Source organism: Cervus canadensis, chromosome 8, assembly GCF_019320065.1.
Source record: "Cervus canadensis isolate Bull #8, Minnesota chromosome 8, ASM1932006v1, whole genome shotgun sequence".
Classification (NCBI taxonomy): Eukaryota; Metazoa; Chordata; class Mammalia; order Artiodactyla; family Cervidae; genus Cervus; species Cervus canadensis.
In genome coordinates, this window is record NC_057393.1 from 41,696,994 (window position 1) to 41,719,688 (window position 22,695).

The 22,695-nt window shown below is 38.5% G+C and overlaps 1 protein-coding gene and 1 non-coding gene across 2 annotated transcripts in view; both read left to right on the forward strand.

Moving 5' to 3' along the window:
• The window catches only part of LOC122446204 (cGMP-dependent protein kinase 1-like), an 849,064-nt gene that overhangs the window by 21,270 nt on the left and 805,099 nt on the right, over positions 1-22,695 (forward strand). The gene's annotated exons all lie outside the window — the stretch shown is intronic.
• Positions 17,304-17,410, forward strand: LOC122446962. The gene has a single exon (XR_006271092.1). It is a non-coding gene; the product is annotated as a U6 spliceosomal RNA (small nuclear RNA).

The window sequence follows — 22,695 nt, forward strand, 5'->3', positions numbered from 1 at the left end:
GCGACCCCATGGACTGTAGCTCACCAGGCTCCTCTGTCCATGGGATTCTCTAGGCAGGAATACTGGAGTGGGTTTCTGTGCTCTTCTCCAGGGGATCTTCCTGACCCAGGGATAGATTTTGTGTCTCTTATGTCTACTTGCATTGGCAGGAGGGTTCTTCATCCTTAGCGCCGCCTGGGAAGCCCTCTAGTAACAAAGGCAAACAGTAAATCAGGGAACAAATTTTTTTAAAAAAGTAAAATTTCAAATTGTGGTGAATGCTAGGAAGGAATAAATAATGGTGCTGTGGTAGAAACTGAAGAAGGAGGAGGCTCTTTTAAGTGGTGTGGTCACAGGTAAGTCTTCTGAGTGGTATTTAAATAGAGACTTACAGGATGACGAGTGATGTTCTTCCAGTAGGAAACCATTTTAGACACAAGGAAGAATGCATGCAGAGGCCTGGCGTGGAGGAGGACATTTCATGTTTGGGCCCCAGAAAGAAGAACCAGGTAGCTGGGATATAATGGGTGACAGGAAGTGTGGCATGCACTAAAGTTCCAGAAATATAGAGCATCCAGCTCAGGTAGGGAAGAGGTCAAGCTTAGGAGTAAGAACACAGACCAAGGAGCCAGAGAACCTGCGTTCAAGTTACTTCACTTTATTCATCCTCATTGTTCCATCTGCAAAATGGAGCACTGAAGCCATATGCTTCCTGGAGTAATCATGAGGATTAGATGAGTTAATATATGGAAAACACTTAGAACTGTGCTCGCAGTTACAGATAGTAGATGTTGCTGCTGCTGCTACTGCTATCATCACGGCTTTGTTGATCATGTTAAGAAATTTGGATTTTATCCCAAGAAGGAAAAGCCACTGAAGGGCTTTTCAGTTTGGACCTTTTTGTAAAACTTTTGAACAGGAAGTAATAATGTGAACCTAACAAGAAAACAGGCATAGTTACTGTAGGATAAGTAAGTTTTGAATGTGACGTCCCCAACAAAATAGGTTAAGTTGTAAAAGGGCAACCCTTTTTTAAAAAAAAATCAAAGCTGTCCCTTCAGATGATTTGAGTCATTTGGCAAATAATGTAGATAGGCCACTCAACATTCAAGGAGGATTTGTTTTAAACAACTCCAGTCAGTGGTGCCAGCATGTTTTCCAAGCTGTCATATAATAATAAGCAGGAAGGGATACTTGCATAATAATAAAATCTAATTATTAGGAATAAGTTTCTGGGTCCCTAAAAATAGGAAATTTCAGACATTTTAAAAAGATATGGGAGTCTGAAAGAACTTCTTTCGACTATGAACATGTCTAGTGTATGTTAACTGGGTTTCTGTGGGGCTGTATTCTTGGTTGCATTGCATTCTCTTCCTACAGCTTTTGGTTCTGCTTTTAAGCCCTTGATGTCCCCCTCTGATAGAAGGACACTGGGGCTTTAGGTTATTGATTATTGTTGGTGGAAGAAGCTGGTGTCGCCTTGTGGGTGCCACTGCTGGGTGCAGGCATTCTCTCCTTCAGGTTCTGAGATGCCCAAAGAACGCTATCAGTTTCTTATCCTATCAGTCAATGGAAGATGGTGTCATCTCTGTTTATATGAACCAGAGTTGTCGGCTATAGCTTGCAGTGAGGATAATCAATTCTTAAAAGAGTAATGATGGTAATCAAATCCCAACTGTAAGCCATAGAACTTTGGGAGGGAGACATTATCTTGGAAACTTGTTTTTCTCTTTCAGACTTCAGGTCTCTGATAAGGCACTCCTTATCAGAGATGAGGCTGCATGTATAGTTAATGCTGGTTACTCTTTGGTCTGGCTGCACATACTACCAAATCCAAGGGCGGTGGAGACTAAAGAGATGAAGGACTGAGAAAGCTGATCTGTGACCTCACACTTACTTGTTTAATCCTACAATTGTGCCGTATGACTTAGATGTAGCTCTGGGTTAAAAATAAACCAAATGCAGAGACTGGGTTGAAATAAAATATTTGGTTCATGTGCCTCCTGGTTTTCAAATGATATAGAGGAAGGCTGATTTTTACTTCATAGAGCAAGAAGTATCTTTGATGATTATATGATAGAAACTCAAATGATTTCCTACCAAGTATGTTTTAATACATTGAAAAAAAGGTTACTAAGTAATTGAGCAACAAGACCCCACTTATACTGCTATGGAACAGAGTCTTCTGGCTAAGTAACATTTCTTTTTTAATGAGAAAACATTTTCATTTCAATTCTGGTTGAAAAAGTTTCTAAGGACAATAATAACTTAACTGTGAAAGAATGTCCAGATTGCAGTTAAATTGTTTTCCCAGGCTTTTGCAAGAGTTCCAAGTTACAATTACTAAGCATTGTTTCTTACTTTATCTTCATCAAATATTTGTTTAATACCTACTATGTTCAAGATACTGCACTGTTTTCTAAGACTGTTATATATCAAGTATTTCATTTCATCATTAAATTATCCATTCCAGTTGGAGTTTGGGAAGAGAGGTCACCTTTATCTCTGAAGTCAAGGAGTCATTCCTTCAGACCCCAATCTTAGTTCTATTTTGGGTGAATGTGGCTCAGTAAATGTTTAAATAAGTGTCTACAACATTCCAGGCATTGTGTTAAGACCCGTGGGAACAAAATCCAGCCAGTTACAGTTATTGAAGAGCTCAGAGAAATGGGTGAAGAGAGCTTGTTCAAGAGAGTATTTTTATAGGCAGTGTAAATACTATGATTGAAGCATGGTGGGGAAGCGGGGGAAGGGACCAGTAGGAAAGAGCATGTGCCCCAGCAGTGAGGGGACATCAGGAAAGCTTCCTGTAAGGGAGCATCTAGGTGCTAGGTATTGTATTTCCACATATATGTGTACAGGATATCAAGCTTCTAGAAAGTAATTAATTTCAAGTCAAAAAACATGTAATATATATTTTTTGTTGAATGCATTTTATTTGACAGGGGGAAAGGAACATAGGTTTAAAGATGAGTGAGCCAGGTACCCTCTCTTTCACCTTTTAGTCAGGCATTGAAGCCTTATCAGGTTTACTCTATTCAATGCGCTGCCAGTTTTTTGTTTCACTTGCAGATTTTAAAACTTTTATTGTCTGTCTCCCTTCTCAGCCAGGGGCCCTGTCTTGCTTTTTGCTTTTGTCACTGTTACTATGATGATCGAGTAAAATAATTATTTTATGCTGACAGCAATGCCGCACATATTTCAAGCTAGAATAGTTAACTAAAAATCCATTTCAGGCTTTTATATAATGAATGGAAAATGCTATGTTATTTCTCCACTTTTACTGAATATCATTTGTTTCCTAGTGCAGTTCACCAGTGGGCACATCCTTTGGCCAATATCTGTGTGTTATCTCCATATAGGGCTTTACAGTTTTTAAAACAGTTTTCTATTATTTCTTTAATTCTAAACACAGCTCAGTAAAGAAAATATCTCTGTTTTAAAGCTCAGAAAAGTGAGACTCAGATCAAATGACTTGCTCAAGATCCCGTGAGAAACTCTCTTCCTTTAACTTTTTGAGCCTCCAGTCAATTTTGGCTACATTATTCTCTTTGTTGTTTTGACTGTTGCTTAAATGCACCTCCTTTAGAGAGCCTTTCTTGATCCCGAAGAAGTGGTTGGATGTCCCTCCTATGAGCTCCTATAATGCCCTGCACTTACTCATATTGTGAAGAAGTGAAGTGAAGTGAAGTGAAGTCACTCAGTCATGTCCGACTCTTTGCGACCCCATGGACTGTAGCCCAGCAGGCTCCTCCCTCCATGGGATTCTCCAGGCAAGAATATTGGAGTGGGTTGTCATTTCCTTCTCCAGGGGATCTTCCCGACTCAGGGTTTGAACCCTGGTCTCCTGCATTGCAGGCAGACGCTTTAACCTCTGAGCCACCAGGGAGGCCCTACTCATATTGTAGTGCTTGGTATTTAATGCTTTGTCTGTATTGTTTGCAGATCTGTCTCTTGCACTCTCTCCAAACAACTTGAAAGTAGTATCCCATCTTGTTCTCATGGGATTCCCAAACCTGATTGAGTACTTGCCTCAGAGAAGTTTTCCAATAACCATTCACTGGGGATGGTAGCTCAGCTGGTAAAGAATCTGCCTACAGTGCAGGAGTCCCTGGTTCAATTCGCAGGTCAGCAAGGTCCTCAGAGAAGGGATAGGCTACCCACTCCAGTATTTTTGGACTTCCCTGGTGGGTTGGTTGGTAAAAGAATCAGCCTGCAATGCAGGAGACCTGGGTTCGATCCCTGGGTTGGGAAGATCCCCTGGAGGGATCCACTCTGCTATTCTTGCATGAAGATTCCCATGGACAGAGGAGCCTGGCGGGCTACAGTCCATGGAGTCGCAAAAAATTGGACACGGCTGAGTGACTAAGCACAGCATAGCACAACAGATGAGAAAATTAAGTAATTAAAACCTTGTTCTAATTAAAATGAAATAATCGATGTGAAAGTGCTTTATAAATGACTTACAGTAAGAGATGTTCTTAGTCAAATCATTGAGGAAAAAGCGTAATACTAAGATGTAATTTCAAACTTTTGAAGAGTATGCTTTCTAGTTGAATTGACCTTGTTTTAGACTGAATGCTTTTGTCCCTTCAAAATTCATATGTTGAAACCCTACCCCTCAATATAATGGTATTGGGTGTTCAGCCTTAGGGAGGTAATTTGGCCAGGAGTGTGGAGTTCCTGAATGGGGTTAGAGTTCTTATAAGAAGAGCCCAGGTTTCCCTGGTAGCTCAGCTGGTAAAGAATCCACCTGCAATGCAGGAGACTTGGGTTCATTTCCTGGGTTGGGAAGATCCCCTGGAGAAGGGACAGGCTCCCCACTCCAGTATTCTTGGGCTTCCCTGGTAGCTCAGCTGGTGAAGAATCTGCCTGCAATGTGGGAGACCTGGGTTTGATCCCTGGGTTGGGAAGATCCCCTGGAGATGAAATTGGCAAACCACTCCAGTATTCTTGCCTGAAGAATCCCACGGACAGAGGATCCTGGCAGGCTGAAGTCCATGGGGTCACAAAGAGTTGGACGCGACTGAGTGACTAAGCACAGCACAGCAGAAAGAGGCCAAAGAGCCTCTTGAAGATCCACTTGAAGAATCAACAGATTGGTTGGTAGTCTGCAACCCAGAAGAGCTGTTTCACCAAAACTCAACCATGCTGGTACCCTGATCTGAGACTTCTAGCATCTAAGTGTGAGAAAAACATTTCTGTTGTTCATAAGCCACTTAGACTGTGTACTTTGTTATTAATAGCCAGAGATGACTGGGGGAGACATATTACTGGTATGACCCAGATATAAGACAAACAGTTGCCCTGACCTCCCATTCCTACTGTCTTTTCACTGGGAAATATGCCATTTTAAATCACCATTTTTAGATCACTATATAAAATGAAAGAGGTGGAAAAACTTATTTTAGTATAAATTTTATTTTTAAGGATTTCTGGCTTATTATCTGCCCAGGCATTATCTGGAGTATTCTACATATAGTAATTAACTTAATATCCATAACAACTCTAGCACATAGGTACTATTATTACTTACCTTGTCCAAATGAGAAACATGTCTCTATTTCTTGTTGATGTTTGAAGGATATCTTTTGCTGGATATAGAATTCTACATTGGCTTCTTTTTGTCTTTTAGCACATTAAAGATGTCGTTGCATTGTTTTCTGGGTTGTAATTTCTTTTTTTTTTTTTACATAAAATCAGTAAACATTTTTATATTTGTTCTTCTGTATGCAGTATGTCTTTTTTTTCCCCTTCTGTCTGGTCTTAAGATTTTCTCTTAGCAAAGGTTTTCAGCAATTTGATTATGATGGCCTTGGTAAGTTTAAGTGATTTTGTGGAATTAGAATTCAGCTCCAGACGTTTTTCCCTAATGGCCATGCTCTTAAGAGGCCATGCTGCCTCTTTAAAGTTGTGTGTGTTTAATTGCTCAGTCGTGTCCTGACTCTTTGCAACACCATGGACTGTAGCCTGCCAGGCTCCTCTGTCCATGGAATTCTCCAGGCAAGAATACTGGAGTGGGTAGCCATTCCCTTCTCCAGGGGATCTTCTTGACACAGGGATCAAACCCAGGTCTCCTGCATTGCAGGCAGGTTCTTTTCACTTCACTTTCTTTAGAGGTTATCCATTAATATTTAGATGAGACCACTGAAGCAGAGAGAGGTGAATTTGGACTTCCTGGTTGCTAGGCCATTGTGCTCATTTCTATTAAGCACTGAGAATGGGATCATACCTGACTTTTTCTATACATTAAAAAAAATATTTTGTAAAAACTCAGAGCAGTTGTTTCCAATCCTGAATTGCCTTGATCTACAGAAAATAGGGATCAGTTAGAAAGTTAGATAATTTGAAAATTGTAAATTATAAATTGACTTGTGATGCAAATAGAGACACATGGAATCAAAACATCTGTGTGCTAATCTAGTTTTCTCTTGCATATCAGAAACTGATAATCACAGATGTTTTTGGGTGTTGAAATAAGGATTTAAGAAAATTAAATTTTACTTAAGAAATGGATTTTGTAGGGTAGAACACTTTCAAATAATGTCATTTATGAGTGAAGGTTTCAAAAGGGATCCACGATTTTGAAAATATTGGGAATTAATTGCCTAGAATCTTATCTTGTTCACATAAACTCTATAAAGTTAAAAGATTATACATATAGATATATATACATATACATGTATATATATAAAATTCAGCCCATTTACAGTTCCTTCCCCCAAATATTCCTCCTTTCTAGTGGAAAAAGAATTCAGTGCTATGAAAGAATTGGAGAAAGATTAATGAAAACACTGAAGTATGAGACTGTATCCATGATTTTATGTAATAAAATAGGACTAAAAATGTAAAAATCATTATAAAGTTTCATATGCTAACATATATGTTGTGCTGCAAGTTTTTCAGGTCATGTGAATTCATTGGCTGCTTATCACCAATAAAGTTATGGCTGACTACAATTGAATGGGTGAGTTAAGTGATAGGTATTATTTATAGATTTGCAGTAGCAATAGGGTGTAGAAGATACATTACATACATGTCTTAGAAACTAATAATTGGAAAATTATGACTTAATGTCTAGTTACAGTCATATAGGCATTATTGCAGCATTAACGAAACAGTGCATGCATCATTAATGAAATTCACAGTGATGATGTGTTCACAATGACAGTAATTTGTATTAAAAAGATTAGAAGTAATTGAAAACCATGGCCATGTCAAGGCAGCATTTTGCTGTGCTATCTTGCAGATGATTATAGAAATTCGAAGTATCTGCATGTGGCTTGTGCAGTCAAGCTTTCCAGAGTTGCCAAAGATTGAATGGCAAATTTCTTTATAAAATGCTGAGTGAGACAGGTCAATAAATTCCTATTATACACTAATTTAGTTCATTAATACTGAGTTGCCTTAATAATGCAGTTGATAAGTTGTTCGGTTGCTCAGTCATGTCTGACTCTGCCACCCGATAGACTGCAGCATGCCAGGCCTCCCTGTTTATCACCAATTCCTGGAGCTTGCTTAAATTCATGTCCATTGAGTCAGTGATGCCATCCAACCATCTCATCTTCTATCATCACTTTCTCCTCCTGCCTTCAATTTTTTGTAGCATCAGGGTCTTTTCCAATGAATCAGTTCTTCACATCAGGTGGCCGAAGTATTGAAGCTTCTTCTTCAGCATCAGTCCTTCCAATGAATATTCAGCACTGATTTCCTTTAGGATTGACTGGTTGGATCTCCTTGCAGTCCAAGGGACTCTCAAGTCTTCTCCGACACCACAGTTCAAAAGCATCAATTCTTTGGCATTCAGCCTTCTTTATGGTCCTACTCTTACATCCATACATGACTACTGTAAAATACCAGAGCTTTGAATAGACAGACCTTTGTCAGCAAAGTAATGTCTCTTTTTAATATGCCGTCTAGGTTGGTCATAGATTTTCTTCCAAGAAGCAAACATCTTTTAATTTCATGGCTGCAGTCACCATCTGCAGTGATTTTGGGGCCCAGGAGAATAAAGTCTCTCACTGTTTCCATTGTTTCCCCATCTATTTACCATGAAGTGATGGAACTGGATGCCATGATCTTAGTTTTCTAAATGTTGAGTTTTAAGCCAACTTTTTCACTTTCCTCTTTCACTTTCATCAAGAGGGTCTTCAGTTTCTCTTCACTTTCTGCCATTAGAGTGGTGTCATCAGTGTATCTGAGGTTATTGGTATTTCTCCTAGCAGTCTTGATTCCAGCTAGTGCTTCATCTAGCCCAGCATTTCACATGATGTACTCTGCGTATAAGTTAAATTAAGCAGGGTGACAATATACAGCCTTGATGTACTCCTTTTCCTATTTGGAACCAATCTGTTGTTCCATGCCCAGTTCTAACTGTTGCTTCCTGACCTGCATCCAGATTTCTCAGGAGGCAGGTCAGGTGGTCTGGTATTCTCATCTCTTGAAGAATTTTCCACAGTTTGTTGTGATCCATGCATTCAAGGGCTTTGGTGTAGTCAATAAAGCAGAAATAGATGTTTTTCTGGAACTCTCTTGCTTTTTCTATGATCTAATGGATGTTGGCAATTTCATCTCTGGTTCTTCTGCCTTTTTTAAATCCAGTTTGAACATCTAGAAGTTTTTGGTTCACATACTGTGGAAGCCTGGCTTGGAGAATTTTGAGCATTACTTTGCTAGTGTGTGAGATGAGTGCAATTGTGTGGTAGTTTGAACATTCTTTGGCATTGCCTTTCTTTGGGATTGGAATGAAAACTGACCTTTTCCAGTCCTGTGGCCACTGCTGAGTTTTCCAAATTTGCTGGCACATTGAGTGCAGCACTTTCACAGCATCATCTTTCAGGACTTGAAATACCTCAACTGGAATTCCATCCCCTCCACTAGCTTTGTTCATAGGGAGACTCCTAAGGCCCACTTGACTTCGCATTCCAGGATGTCTGGTTCTACGTTGATGATTACACCATTGTGATTATCTGGATCATGAAGATCTTTTTTGTATAGCTCTTCTGTGTATTCTTGCCACCTTTTCTTAATATCTTCTGCTTCTGTTAGGTCCATACTGTTTCTGTCCTTTATTGTGATCATCTTTGCATGAAATGTTTCCTTGGTATCTCTAATTTTCTTGAAGAAATCTCTAGTCTTTCTCATTCTATTGTTTTCCTCTATTTCTTTGCTTGATCACTGAGGAAGGCTTTCTTATCTCTCCTTGCTATTCTTTGAAACTCTGCATTCAGATGGGTTTATCTTTCCTTTTTTCCTTTTCCTTTCACTTCTCTTCTTTCCTCAGCTATTTATAAGGTCTCCTCAGACAACCATTTTAATAATCCTTAATCATATCATATATTAAATACATCCATGAAGTTAGCTCACCTGCCTATGAAACTAAATATAGGCTGGCTTTTTAAAAAAATCCACTAGGAAAATACCAAGGAGCCTCCTGGGGCTATGGTCCATACTGAAGAAACATGTAATGATCAATAATTTATCCAATGCTTCTAAGTGAATTAAGAAAAAAAGAGTAGACCTCCAGGTGCCCTTTACACCTATTATTAATATCATTTCTTTGCACGTTGGCAACAAAAACTGTCTTTATTCCCCAACTGGCTATGAAGTCTAAAGAATCTTCTCACAAAGACATCACTTTGTTCTCTTCTTTTATCTTAGTTCATGTGCTTTGTCTGCTCTCTCTGCACTTATTCATGGACTTTCAAAGGAGTGTTTCATTATTGCTTGTTTTCCAAACTTTGCTGTCAGTGAAAGAAGATGTGCCCTTTAACTGTGATGATCTAGCCATGTTTTCTACCCTGTCTAGAATCAGCTAAATCTGTGAGATCTTTATTACTTCCTAAAATGATTTCCCTATGCTGTATAATATATTCTTATTGCTTATCTATTTTACACATAACAGTTTGTATCACATAGCCCATGCCCTATCTTATACACTGTTGGAGGGGATGTAAATTGGTGTAATAGCTGCTATGGAAAGGAGTATGGAGACCTTTCAAAAACTAAAAGTAGAAATACCATGTGATCTTGCAATTACATTCCTTGGTATATCTGAAGAAAGTGAAATATTAATTTGAAAAAAATATGTGTTCCCCCATGTTCATAGCCTAGACATTGAAGCAACCTAAGTGTCCATCAAAGGATGACTGGATAAAGATGCAGTACACACACACACACAGTATAATATTACTCAGCCATAAAAAATTAATGAAATTCTTCAACAACACGGATGGACCTAGAGAGTATTATGCCTAATGAAATAAGTCAGACAGAGAAAGATAGGTGTCGTCACCTATATGTGGGATCTTAAAAATGAAACAGTCAAATGTATATAGCAAAACAGACTCAGATATAGAGAACAAATTAGTGGTCACCAGTGGGGGGCAGGATGGACCACTAACTTTGGGGGGCTAAGAGAACTTCTATTTAAGAAGTGGAGTTAGACAGTGATTTTTGTATATCTGTATCCATAGCTCCTTATAAGAGACTTACAGTCTCTTAATCAGTCCATCTTTCTCCAAGGAAGTGATTTCTCAGCATTTATCAGTGTTTTTAATACTAAAAAACCTGCTTGTGTCAAAACTACTCAATATACCATTGTAGGGCTCACAAGTTAGTTTTCATTCTCAAATCTAAACAACCCTAATTTCTGGAAAGAAGCTTCCCTCCTTTCCAGTGTCTAACTGTAAATGAACTATGATGCCCAACTTCACACTGGTAGCAAATAAACCTTATATAAATTCCAAGACTGCTATATCATTTTGCTAACCTTCAGAAATGTTTGTACTTAAATTTTTTTAATGGAAAAAGGCCATTTAAGCATATAAGCAAGTTGGGCAGTCACTCATATGTTAAGGTTTGAGGGTATTATAGCGAGGTATGGACACATTACAAATTAACTTAAAATAACCACAACATTTATTTTGCTCACAAATCTTCACTATAGCTCATCTCTACCGATTGTGGGCTAGGAGCTGGAATCATCTGAGGACTTGCTTATTTACATGTCTTGCTGTTTATCCCAGATGTTGACTGGTTCCTCAGCTATGGCTGGTGCTGAAACACATAGATATGACCCTTCCATTGCTGTTTCACTTCCTCACCGCATGGTAGCTGGGTCCCATTATCCCCTTAAGATCAGAGAAAAGCCTTAGATCCCATCTCTTAATGGAGGAATGTCAATGTTACTTCATAGTAAGAGTGTGAGAGATGGGTTATGTTGTTGAGACCATCTTTGGAATGTGGAGATCATATTTAGTTTAATAAAGTGTTTCTTAAGTCCCTAAACTGTTTCTACTGAAATACCTAAGTGTGTGTATATGTTAAGTTAAAATAGTGAAGATTCTTATAAAAACATACATTTTATTGTGAAGTTCCCTAACACAACATATGCTTTATTGAGTTTAATCTGTTAAATCAAGACCAGAAGTTATCAAATACCTTATTGTTTACTCAAATTATTTCACAGGGTCTTGGAAGGAGAGGTGAATTTTGAGTAGAGGGAAGAAAAATAAAGTCCAAAGAAATCTGATGGGAGACAGTGGCACTATAGCATTATTGCTCCTGATGGAAATCTAACAGAATAGAAGAATCCCATAGGGTTAGGTCCTGATGAGAAACTATATTTCCTTCAGCATTTTGCCAAAGACCAGGCCAGCTTCTTGGTTTCCATAGCATTTCTCAACAAATATAACTTCTGCTAAAACTTGCTATCGAATCTAGGAAACTCCTATTTGTCTATTCAACTTGCCTCTCCATCACAATTCTATCTTCAGCTAATAATTCTCATACATTTCCAAAAATACAGGAAGAATTCTTGCCAGCTCAGTCAAGTGCCTTGCTTGGAAGTTTTTTATCTTTACCAGATTTGGCAGACATTTTGGAATAGAAGGATATAAAATGGTTTCTTTCTATCCATGTCTCATTGCCTACAGATCTTTTACTAACTCAAAAGAGAAGTCTGGTTCATGTAGTTGGTATGAATCTTGTTTCACAAACTGACATATGCAAGAAACATATCTCTTTATTTTTATTAAATCAGTGTGCATCTGACCTTGAACCCCTGTTGGGGTATTCAATCCTAGCCAGTACCAGAGTTCTCTCCCTTGGAGTTGTGCCAAGGTCCTAAGATCTTGATCCATCAATAAAACATTGGCGAGGTCTTTCCAGTCTTCAGTAATCAGACTGTGGTAGTCATTGCTGGGAAATTCATTGTTCAAGTTTGTGTGGCAACCTCAGGTCTGGGTCTGTGCTCTTTCTTGGCTATCCTTAGGGCATAAGAGTGTTTGGTATATCTGGACCCCACTCTATGTGGGTTTCACCTCCCAGGCATGCCTTATCACTGGACATCTCTTCAAGGCACTAGTTCTCAGCCTTGTGCAGACTCCCCTCTCCTTTGGGACACTGATTTCCCTTCCCTGCCAGGTCTGAGAATGTCTCCTTCCCTTTTGCTGCCTCTCCAAGTTCTTCCCTTCTGTCCCTACTTCCTCCTGTGTTACTTAGTATGATGAAATTTCACCAAAGGCAGGAAGGGAGTGTCTGTGCTCTCAGCCCTTTGACATAAACCTTCTCTGAGCCCAGGTGAGCTGCTTGACATTCGAGAAATGAACATAATGTAGGAACACAAAATTAATTTTTTGCCCCTAGAAGAAAAAAAATTGATTATTGTCCACTCATACTCTGAATAACAAATATAGTGGGATAAATGGATTCATCCAAAATAGAACATAGGATTTAACATATATGCTGAAATAACTTTGGATAAGCTAAGAGATAAAATATGAGTATCCATAAGCAGGTACTCACATAACCAGTGAGGCAGCCAGACTAAGTGGACCTCATTTCTGGACCTCAGTTTCCACAGAGGGCAAATGAGGTGATGAGATTATACCAACTCTAATGCCCTAATAGTTCAAACCCTTTATGATTGTGTAATAGCTGTTCTACCAGTGTGGACATCATATACTGAATAAAGACACTTGCCTAAATTTGCCATGTGAAAAACTTAGCCTAAACACTGTGCCTTTTAAGGATATAAGGAAAATGGCAGTCTTCTCCACAGTGACCTTTCCAATGGGATTTATCTATAAGGCATTGAGAAGTTTGGTACAATAATTGTGTCAAAGATCAGGCTTATGAAAGGAGAGATGAAACCCAGGAAGCTAGATGAAATCATGACCTGGGCACTAATACCATTCTATACTGACTTTTCTCCTCTTCCTGGGTAAATTCACAGAGACAGTTTCTGGTAAATCAAAGCAGATGGAGTTGTTTAAATTTATTTCAGACATCATACCAAAAAACATTAGAAGTGGACATAATGTATAACCTGGGCATTTTCTATGGCTCTCAGAATTCACTGATTTTCATAATTTAATTCCAATTGGAATTTAAAATAAGGTTTTCTGCTGGTATTCATCAAATTACTAACATTTTCATATTTTTGATAGGTCTGCTTGTGCAGTGAGGAAAATATACATAAAGAAAACTGAGTAGCACAAAATAATTTTCACTTTAAAACTTATCCAAGAACATTCAGAACTGGCAGAGATTCTGCTATTCAAAGATTTCTAGGTGAATATTACATGTTTTAAGCATTATAATTTAAAATGGTGAAATATTTCTGTCATTTTAATTGACCCTGTTATTTCCAGCGTATTAGGGTAGTAGATGATATTCAAGTTGCAATGTCTCCATTGCTCAAACACAACCTCTATGTCAGAACTCCGATGTCTAAGCAGCCTTCACTGCTGAATGTGACTGGCATTGATGTTATTTATTCATAAAGGAAATGCTTCTAAATCTAAATCAAGATCTTCTTCAGTATTGGTTAGCATGCAGTACTTATAATAACTTGTACTTTTAAAGTAAATCTTTACCTCCATGAGTAATCAATATGTTTTCCTCTTGAAACCCAAATTATGGCCAGTTATGGATGGTTCATTATGTTCGGGGTCAGTGTTAAACAGAACAGACTTTTATTTCCTCTCATCTGTCTGGAGCATTGGTAGCATATGTACTTTCCCCACATTTGTATAAAGATTGTGCTAATTTCTACATGTTTTGATTCTATTTTAATTTAATTTCACAGCACAGTAACCTTATGATGTGGCTACTTTTAAAGTACACATCATACATTTCATCTAAAGATGAAAAAATTGAGGCTGAGTGATGAGGTGTTTTGAAATATGTATGTATTTTACATGACTATAAACATGGAGCCCCTACCTGACATGCTGCCACTACCCCGGTGAGCACTGTGAATGGCCTTCTCCCCACCTTGCACACCATAAAGCCCAGGTATTCTGGTGATTCACCAGCTGGACTGGTAGGGTATGAAAGCTTGAAAGCCATTAAAAATTTTTCACCATTCCCTTCTAAATTTGCTCCATAGACTTGTTTGTCCTCTTTGCTGGATGACATCTTGTGTAGGTACCATACCTTTCTAGTCTCTTTCAATCACAAGAATAGTCCCATTTTAGGAAATTAAAATTTCCCATCTGATGGAATATCCAAATCTTAAACTCACTCAAATTTAAAACTTCTCCCTCCCTCATCTACATCCTTTATGAGGCTTGAATGTTGCAATGAAAATGATGGTATGCATGGCGTCTTGTCTCTTGCTTGCTCTCCTCCCCCATACTCATCAGCTACCAGGTCTGATCAGAGGAAAGGACCTGACTTAACTGGCTGGTTCTGATGTCATGGGATGTTGGCACCTTCTGATGAAGGCTGACAACCTAAGCTAACTCTTTCTGTTTTGGACACTTGTTCAGATTCCTCAGGGGCACTCTAGCTGGAAGCCTCCTTGAATAACTCTTTTCATGGGGGATCACTTCTCCTCTTGTTGGTTGCTTGCTTCTGTCCCTCAGACCCTTTGCTGGCATCCCTGTGCCTCTCCAGATGATCTTCTCATTCTGGCTTCAGGTTACATCCACATTTGGTCCCCTGAAACATTCTCCTTCATCCAGATGTCAGCAGGAGAACAAGTAGATCTCATTCCAGCAACCTATACTCTGTCATTGGGCTGAACCTCCCTCAGGCATAGCTTTATGCCTCTCAGTATCCAACTCCTTCAGACCACAGAAGAAAAGGGCAAAGTTCTTTGAGCTTTGTAAAACAGACCATCTTACTTGGCTTGAAAGAGAGTGTGGTGGGATGAATGTTGAACCACCCCCTACCCCAAATTCATATGTTGAAGTCCTAGCCACTGCTACCTCAGAATGTGACCTGATTTGGAAATAGGGTCACTGCAGATGTAATTAGTTCAGTTAAGATGATGTCATGGCACTAAACCAGTATAACCAGTCAGTTCAGTCACTCAGTTGTGTCCAACTCTTTGCAACCCCATGGACCACAGCATCCCAGGTTTCCCTGTCCATTACCAACTCCTGGAGCTTGCTCAAACTTATGTCCATCGAGTCGATGATGCCATCCAACTTTTTGTAAGAATACCGCTTATACTGGTATTCTTATAAAAAGAAGAAATTTGGACACAAACAGTGAATGTCATGTGTATATGAGGGCAGAGGTCAGTATGATGCATCTACAGGTCAAGGAATGCCAAATACCACCAGTAAGTTCCTGGAAACTAGGGGTTGCATGGAATAGATTCTCCCTCACCATCCTCAGGAGGAACCTACCGTGCTAATACCTTGATGTGGCACTTTTAGCCTCCAGAGATATGAGACACAAAATTTTGGTTGTTAAAGCCACGCCATTTGCAGGCTTCTGTTACAGCAGCCCTAGGAAACTAGGTACAGAGGGAGATAAATATCCTGGATCCCTTTCTCATGCTCACATGGGCAGGGATGGAATAGAGGACACCAGAGGAATTCTCTTTCAGTCTCCAGATTCAGCCTCTTACATCACCTTGAGGTGGGGGATCAGCTGAAATGAACAGGACGGATTTTAAGCCCTTCCTTTACAAGTCCCATCTAGGTGGCCTGGCACCTCACTTTACAGTGTGAGGGAACCTAAGACCAATCAGTGACACTAGTCTCTTCATTCATGGGAAGGACAAGCACCAGGCAATACTCACTGACCCACACTGCTTTGTGTTCATGCTGAGGTATGGCTTAAATCTGATCTCTGTTTTCTTTCCAAAGTCAGACCAGCCAGTTGATCACTTCAGGATATTGACCTTCGAGACAGTTCATTCTCACAGTAACATCCTTGCAATAGTTTTCGGTGATGGGTAGGAATTAACTAGGGTGGAGGAGAAGACAGAGAACTCACATTTATTAAGCACTTATATGTGATGGAGCCATGCGACACATTTTATATGATGCATCATCTTCCTTAATTATTAAACCTCTGAAAGTGGGTGATCATGTTTCCCAAAAAGGAGATGGGGACTCAGAGATATTATGCAAATTAATCCCATTTTACTTTGGTAGTGCTAGACCCGCAATCAACTCTGCATCTGTCTGAATCCAAATCTCTGGCTCCATAGATTGTAGGACCAAGTGTAAATGAAAAGACAAAGCTCTTTGTTAAATAATAACTATTAAGAGTATTAGAATGGTGACTCTAAAGCATTCAGTGGGTCCTGTGTGGCTGCCCAGGGTGCTGCTCCTGGTCTGGTGATTCCCTAACATTTTGCTGGTAAAACAGTGGACAAATCTGAATGTCGCACAAATTCTTAATAGTGGATTGAGTTACTCATTGATCCTGTATTGGATTAAAAAAAAAAAATTCATTCATTCATTCGTTCATTTTGGCTGTGCTGGGTCTTCATTGTTACGTGCAGGCTTTCTCTATTTGTGACAAGCAGAGATTTCTCTTAGTTGTGGAGCTCAGGCTTCTCAATGCAGTGGCTTCTCTTGTTGTGGAGCAAGGGTTCTAGGGTTGGAGGGCTCTGTAGCTGCAGCATATAGACTTAGTTGCTTGGATTCATCCCGGACCAGGGATCAAACCCGTGTCCTCTGCATTGGCAGGTAAATTCTTAACCACTAGACCATCAGGGATGCTCTGATCCTGTGTGTTTCAATGGAGAAATAAGGTTGTATCTGTTTCACTAGATGTCTCAAAGGTATATTGACCTACTCTTCTTTTTGAAAGTTTAGTGTTCCATGGATTTCAATGGACAGGCCATTTTCCTCGCTTGTTTATGGGCTGTCAAGTTTTCTGAATAAGATTATTGTATAATCAAGTTTGGTACTTTTTGTTATACCCACTCCTTTTGCAAACCCTCATTTATTTTGTTAGCACTAACCTAATTTTTGTTGAGGTCTATTTCAAATTTAATATTTAACAATATGTTCTAATAGAAATGAAAATGATCACATCAAAATTGTTATCATTAAATCTTGCTATTTTCAGTGCTCGCTTCGGCAGCACATATACTAAAATTGGAACGATACAGAGAAGATTAGCATGGCCCCTGCACAAGGATGACACGCAAATTCGTGAAGCGTTCCATATTTTTTTTTTCTGTTTTTTCTAAGTAAGGAAAAAAAAAAAAATTTTTTTTTCTTTTTATATTTTTCTTTTTTATTTTTTCTCTTTTATTTTCCTTTAAAATTCCCTATTACTCCCCCATTACTCCTTAACTTTCATTTTCATAGATTTTTACGATTTTTTTAATTAGGGGAAAAAAAATTTTTTTTTTCTTTCTTTTTTTTTTCTTTTTTCTTCTTTTTTTTCCTTTCCTTTTTCTCTTCTATTTTCTATTTTTATTTTTCTCTTATTTCTTTTAAAGTCCTCTAGTACTCCTCTACTACTCCTTAATTTTCATTTTCAATACACTATAACCTTACAAAAAAAAAAAAAAAGAGAAGCCCTATTTTTAAACCGAAGATTATTCTCTCCCAATCTTGACTCTCTGTTTTCTACCTCAGAACACCTCTATTTCCTCCTTTCCCCTTCTCTTCCCAATCCAATTCTGTGAATCCTTGTAGGTGTCTGAGATACGAGAACACTCTGGGAACAGACAGCTGCGTAGATCTGTCTCTCTCCTCTTGAGTCCCCCTTTTTCTCCTCCTACTCATCTCTATCTCCCTCCTCCCTTTTCTCCTGTTCATGTAACTCTGTGAACCTCTCTGGGTGTCCCTAACGGGGGAGAATCTTTTCGCCATTAACCTAGAAGTTTAATTATCAGAGCTGTATAGTTGGAGAAGTCCTGAGACTACAGGAAGAATAAAACTGAAATCCAGAGGCAGGAAACTTAAGCCCAAAACCTGAGAACACCAGAAAACTCCTGACTACATGGAACTTTAAGTGATAAGTGACCGTCCAAAAGCCTCCATACCTACACTGAAACCAACCACCACCCAAGAGCCAATAAGTTTTAGAGCAAGACATACCACGCAAATTCTCCAGCAACACAGGAACATAGCCCTGAATGTCAACATACAGGCTACCCAAGATCACACCTAACACATAGACCCAACTCAAAACTCATTACTGGGCACTCCATTGCTCTCCAAAGAGAAGAAATCAAGTTCCACGCACCAGTACACTGACGCAAGCTTCCCTAACCAGGAAACCTTGACAAGCCAAACGTCCAACCCCACCCACTGGGTAAATCCTCCACAATAAAAAGGAACCACAGACCTCCAGAGTACAGAAAGTCCACTCCAGACACAGCAATCTAAACAAGATGAAAAGGCAAAGAAATACCCAACAGGTAAAGGAACAAGAAAAATGCCCACCAAGTCAAACAAAAGAGGAGGAGATAGGGAATCTACCTGAAAAAGAATTTAGAATAATGATAATAAAAAATGATCCAAAATCTTGAAAACAAAATGGAGTTACAGATAAATAGCTTGGAAACAAAGATTGAAAAGATACAAGAATTGTTTAATAAAGACCTAGAAGAAATAAAAAAGAGTCAATTAAAAATGAATAATGCAATGAATGAGATCAAAAACACTTTGGAGGGAACCAAGAGTAGAATAACAGAGGCAGAAGATAGGATAAGTGAGATAGAAGATAAAATGGTGGAAATAAATGAAGCAGAGAGGAAAAAAGAAAAAAGGATCAAAAGAAATGAGGACAACCTCAGGGACCTCTGGGACAATGTGAAACGCCCCAACATTCGAATCATAGGAGTTCCAGAAGAAGAAGACAAAAAGAAAGGCCATGAGAAAATACTCGAGGAGATAATAGCTGAAAACTTCCCTAAAATGGGGAAGGAAATAGCCACCCAAGTCCAAGAAACCCAGAGAGTTCCAAACAGGATAAACCCAAGGCGAAACACCCCAAGACACATATTAATCAAACTAACAAAGATCAAACACAAAGAACAAATATTAAAAGCAGCAAGGGAAAAACAACAAATAACACACAAAGGGATTCCCATAAGGATAACAGCTGATCTATCAATAGAAACCCTCCAGGCCAGAAGGGAATGGCAGGACGTCCTGAAAGTAATGAAAGAGAATAACCTACAACCTAGATTACTGTATACAGCAAGGATCTCATTCAGATATGAAGGAGAACTCAAAAGCTTTACAGATAAGCAAAAGCTGAGAGAATTCAGCACCACCAAACCAGCTCTTCAACAAATGCTAAAGGATCTTCTCTAGACAGGAAATGCAGAAAGGTTGTATAAACGTGAACCCAAAACAACAAAGTAAAGGGCAACGGGACCACACCTATCAATAATACCTTAAATGTAATGGGTTGGAATGCCCCAACCAAAAGACCAAAGATTGGCTGAATGGATACAAAAACAAGACCCCTATATATGCTGTCTACAAGAGACCCCACCTCAAAACAAGAGACACATAAACAGACTGAAAGTGAAGGCTGGAAAAAAATATTTCATGCAAACGGAGAACCAAAGCAAGCAGGAGTCGCAATACTCATATAAGATAAAATAGACTTTCAAATAAAGGCTGTGAAAAGAGACAAAGAAGGACACTACATAATGATCCAAGGATCAATCCAAGAAGAAGATATAACAATTATAAATATATATGCACCCAACATAGGAGCACCGCAATATGTAAGGCAAACACTAACGAGTATGAAAGAGGAAATTAATAGTAACACAATAATAGTGGGAGACTTTAATACCCCACTCACAACTATGGATAGATCAACTACACAGAAAATTAACAAGGAAACACAAACTTTAAATGACACAATGGACCAGCTAGACCTAATTGATATCTATAGGACATTTCACCCCAAAACAATCAACTTCACCTTTTTCTCAAGTGCACACGGAACCTTCTCCAGAATAGATCACATCCTGGGCCATAAATCTGGTCTTGGAAAATTCAAAAAAATTGAAATCATTCCAGTCATCTTTTCTGACCACAGTGCAGTAAGATTAGATCTCAATTACAGGGAAAAAATTGTTAAAAATTCAAACACCTGGAGGCTAAAGAACACGCTTCTGAATAACCAACAAATCATAGAAGAAATAAAAAAAGAAATCAAAATATGTATAGAAATGAATGAAAATGAAAACACAACAACCCAAAACCTATGGGACACTGTAAAAGCAGTGCTAAGGGGAAAGTTCATAGCATTACAGGCTTACATCAAGAAACAAGAAAAAAGCCAAATAAATAACCTAACTCTACACCTAAAGCAATTAGAGAAGGAAGAAATGAAGAACCCCAGGGTTAGCAGAAGGAAAGAAATCTTAAAAATTAGGGCAGAAATAAATGCAATAGAAACTAAAGAGACCATAGCAAAAATCAACAAAGCTAAAAGCTGGTTTTTTGAAAAAATAAACAAAATTGACAAACCATTAGCAAGACTCATTAAGAAACAAAGAGAGAAGAACCAAATTAACAAAATTAGAAATGAAAATGGAGAGATCACAACAGACAACACTGAAATACAAAGGATCATAAGAGACTACTACCAGCAGCTCTATGCCAATAAAATGGACAACTTGGATGAAATGGACAAATTCTTAGAAAAATATAACTTTCCAAAACTGAACCAGGAAGAAATAGAAGATCTTAACAGACCCATCACAGGCAAGGAAATCGAAAGTGTAATCAAAAATCTTCCAGCAAACAAAAGCCCAGGACCAGATGGCTTCACAGCTGAATTCTACCAAAAATTTAGAGAAGAGCTAACACCTATCTTACTCAAACTCTTCCAGAAAATTGCAGATGAAGATAAGCTTCCAAACTCATTCTATGAGGCCACCATCACCCTAATTCCAAAACCAGACAAAGATGCCACAAAAAAAGAAAATTACAGGCCAATATCACTGATGAACATAGATGCAAAAATCCTTAACAAAATTCTAGCAAACAGAATCCAACAACATATTAAAAAAATCATACACCATGACCAAGTGGGCTTTATCCCAGGAATGCAAGGATTCTTTAATATCTGCAAATCAATCAATGTAATACACCACATTAACAAATTGAAAGTTAAAAACCATATGATTATCTCAATAGATGCAGAGAAAGCCTTTGACAAAATTCAACACCCATTCATGATTAAAACTCTCCAGAAAGCAGGAATAGAAGGAACATACCTCAACATAATAAAAGCTATATATGACAAACCCACAGCAAGCATCACCCTCAATGGTGAAAAATTGAAAGCATTTCCCCTGAAATCAGGAACAAGACAAGGGTGCCCACTCTCACCACTACTATTCAACATAGTGTTGGAAGTTTTGGCCACAGCAATCAGAGCAGAAAAAGAAGTAAAAGGTATCCAGATAGGAAAAGAAGAAGTGAAACTCTCAACTGTTTGCAGATGACATGATCCTCTACATAGAAAACCCTAAAGACTCTACAGAAAATTCTAGAACTAATCATGAATATAGTAAAGTTGCCAGGATATAATTAACACACCAGAAATCACTTGCATCCTATTACTACAATGAAAAAACCAGAAAGAGAAATTAAGGCAATACCATTCACCATTGCAACAAAAAGAATAAATACTTAGGAGTATATCTAACCTAAGAAACAAAAGACCTATACATAGAAAACTATAAAACACTGATGAAAGAAATCAAAGAGGACACAAACAGATGGAGAAACATACCGTGTTCATGGATTGGAAGAATCAATACTGTCAAAATGGCTATTCTACCCCAAAGCAATCTATAGATTCAATGCAATCCCTATCAAGTTACCAACGGTATTTTTCACAGAACTAGAACAAATAATTTCACAATTTGTATGGAATACAAAAAACCTCGAATAGCCAAAGTAATCTTGAGAAAGAAGAATGGAACTGGAGGAATCAACCTGCCTGACTTCAGACTCTACTACAAAGCCACAGTCATCAAGACAGTATGGTACTGGGCACAACAGACGAAAATATAGATCAATGGAACAGAATAGAAAGCCCTGAGATAAATCCACGAACCTGTGGACACCTTATCTTCAACAAAGGAGGCAAGGATATACAATGGAAAAAAGACAACCTCTTTAACAAGTGGTGCTGGGAAAACTGGTCAACCACTTGTAAAAGAATGAAACTAGAACACTTTCTAACACCATACACAAAAATAAACTCAAAATGGATTAAAGATCTAAATGTAAGACCAGAAACTATAAAACTCCTAGAGGAGAACATAGGCAAAACACTCTCCGACATAAATCACAGCAAGATCCTCTATGACCCACCTCCCAGAATATTGGAAATAAAAGCAAAACTAAACCAATGGGATCTAATGAAACTTAAAAGCTTTTGCACTACAAAAGAAACTATAAGTAAGGTGAAAAGACAGCCGTCAGATTGGGAGAAAATAATAGCAAATGAAGAAACAGACAA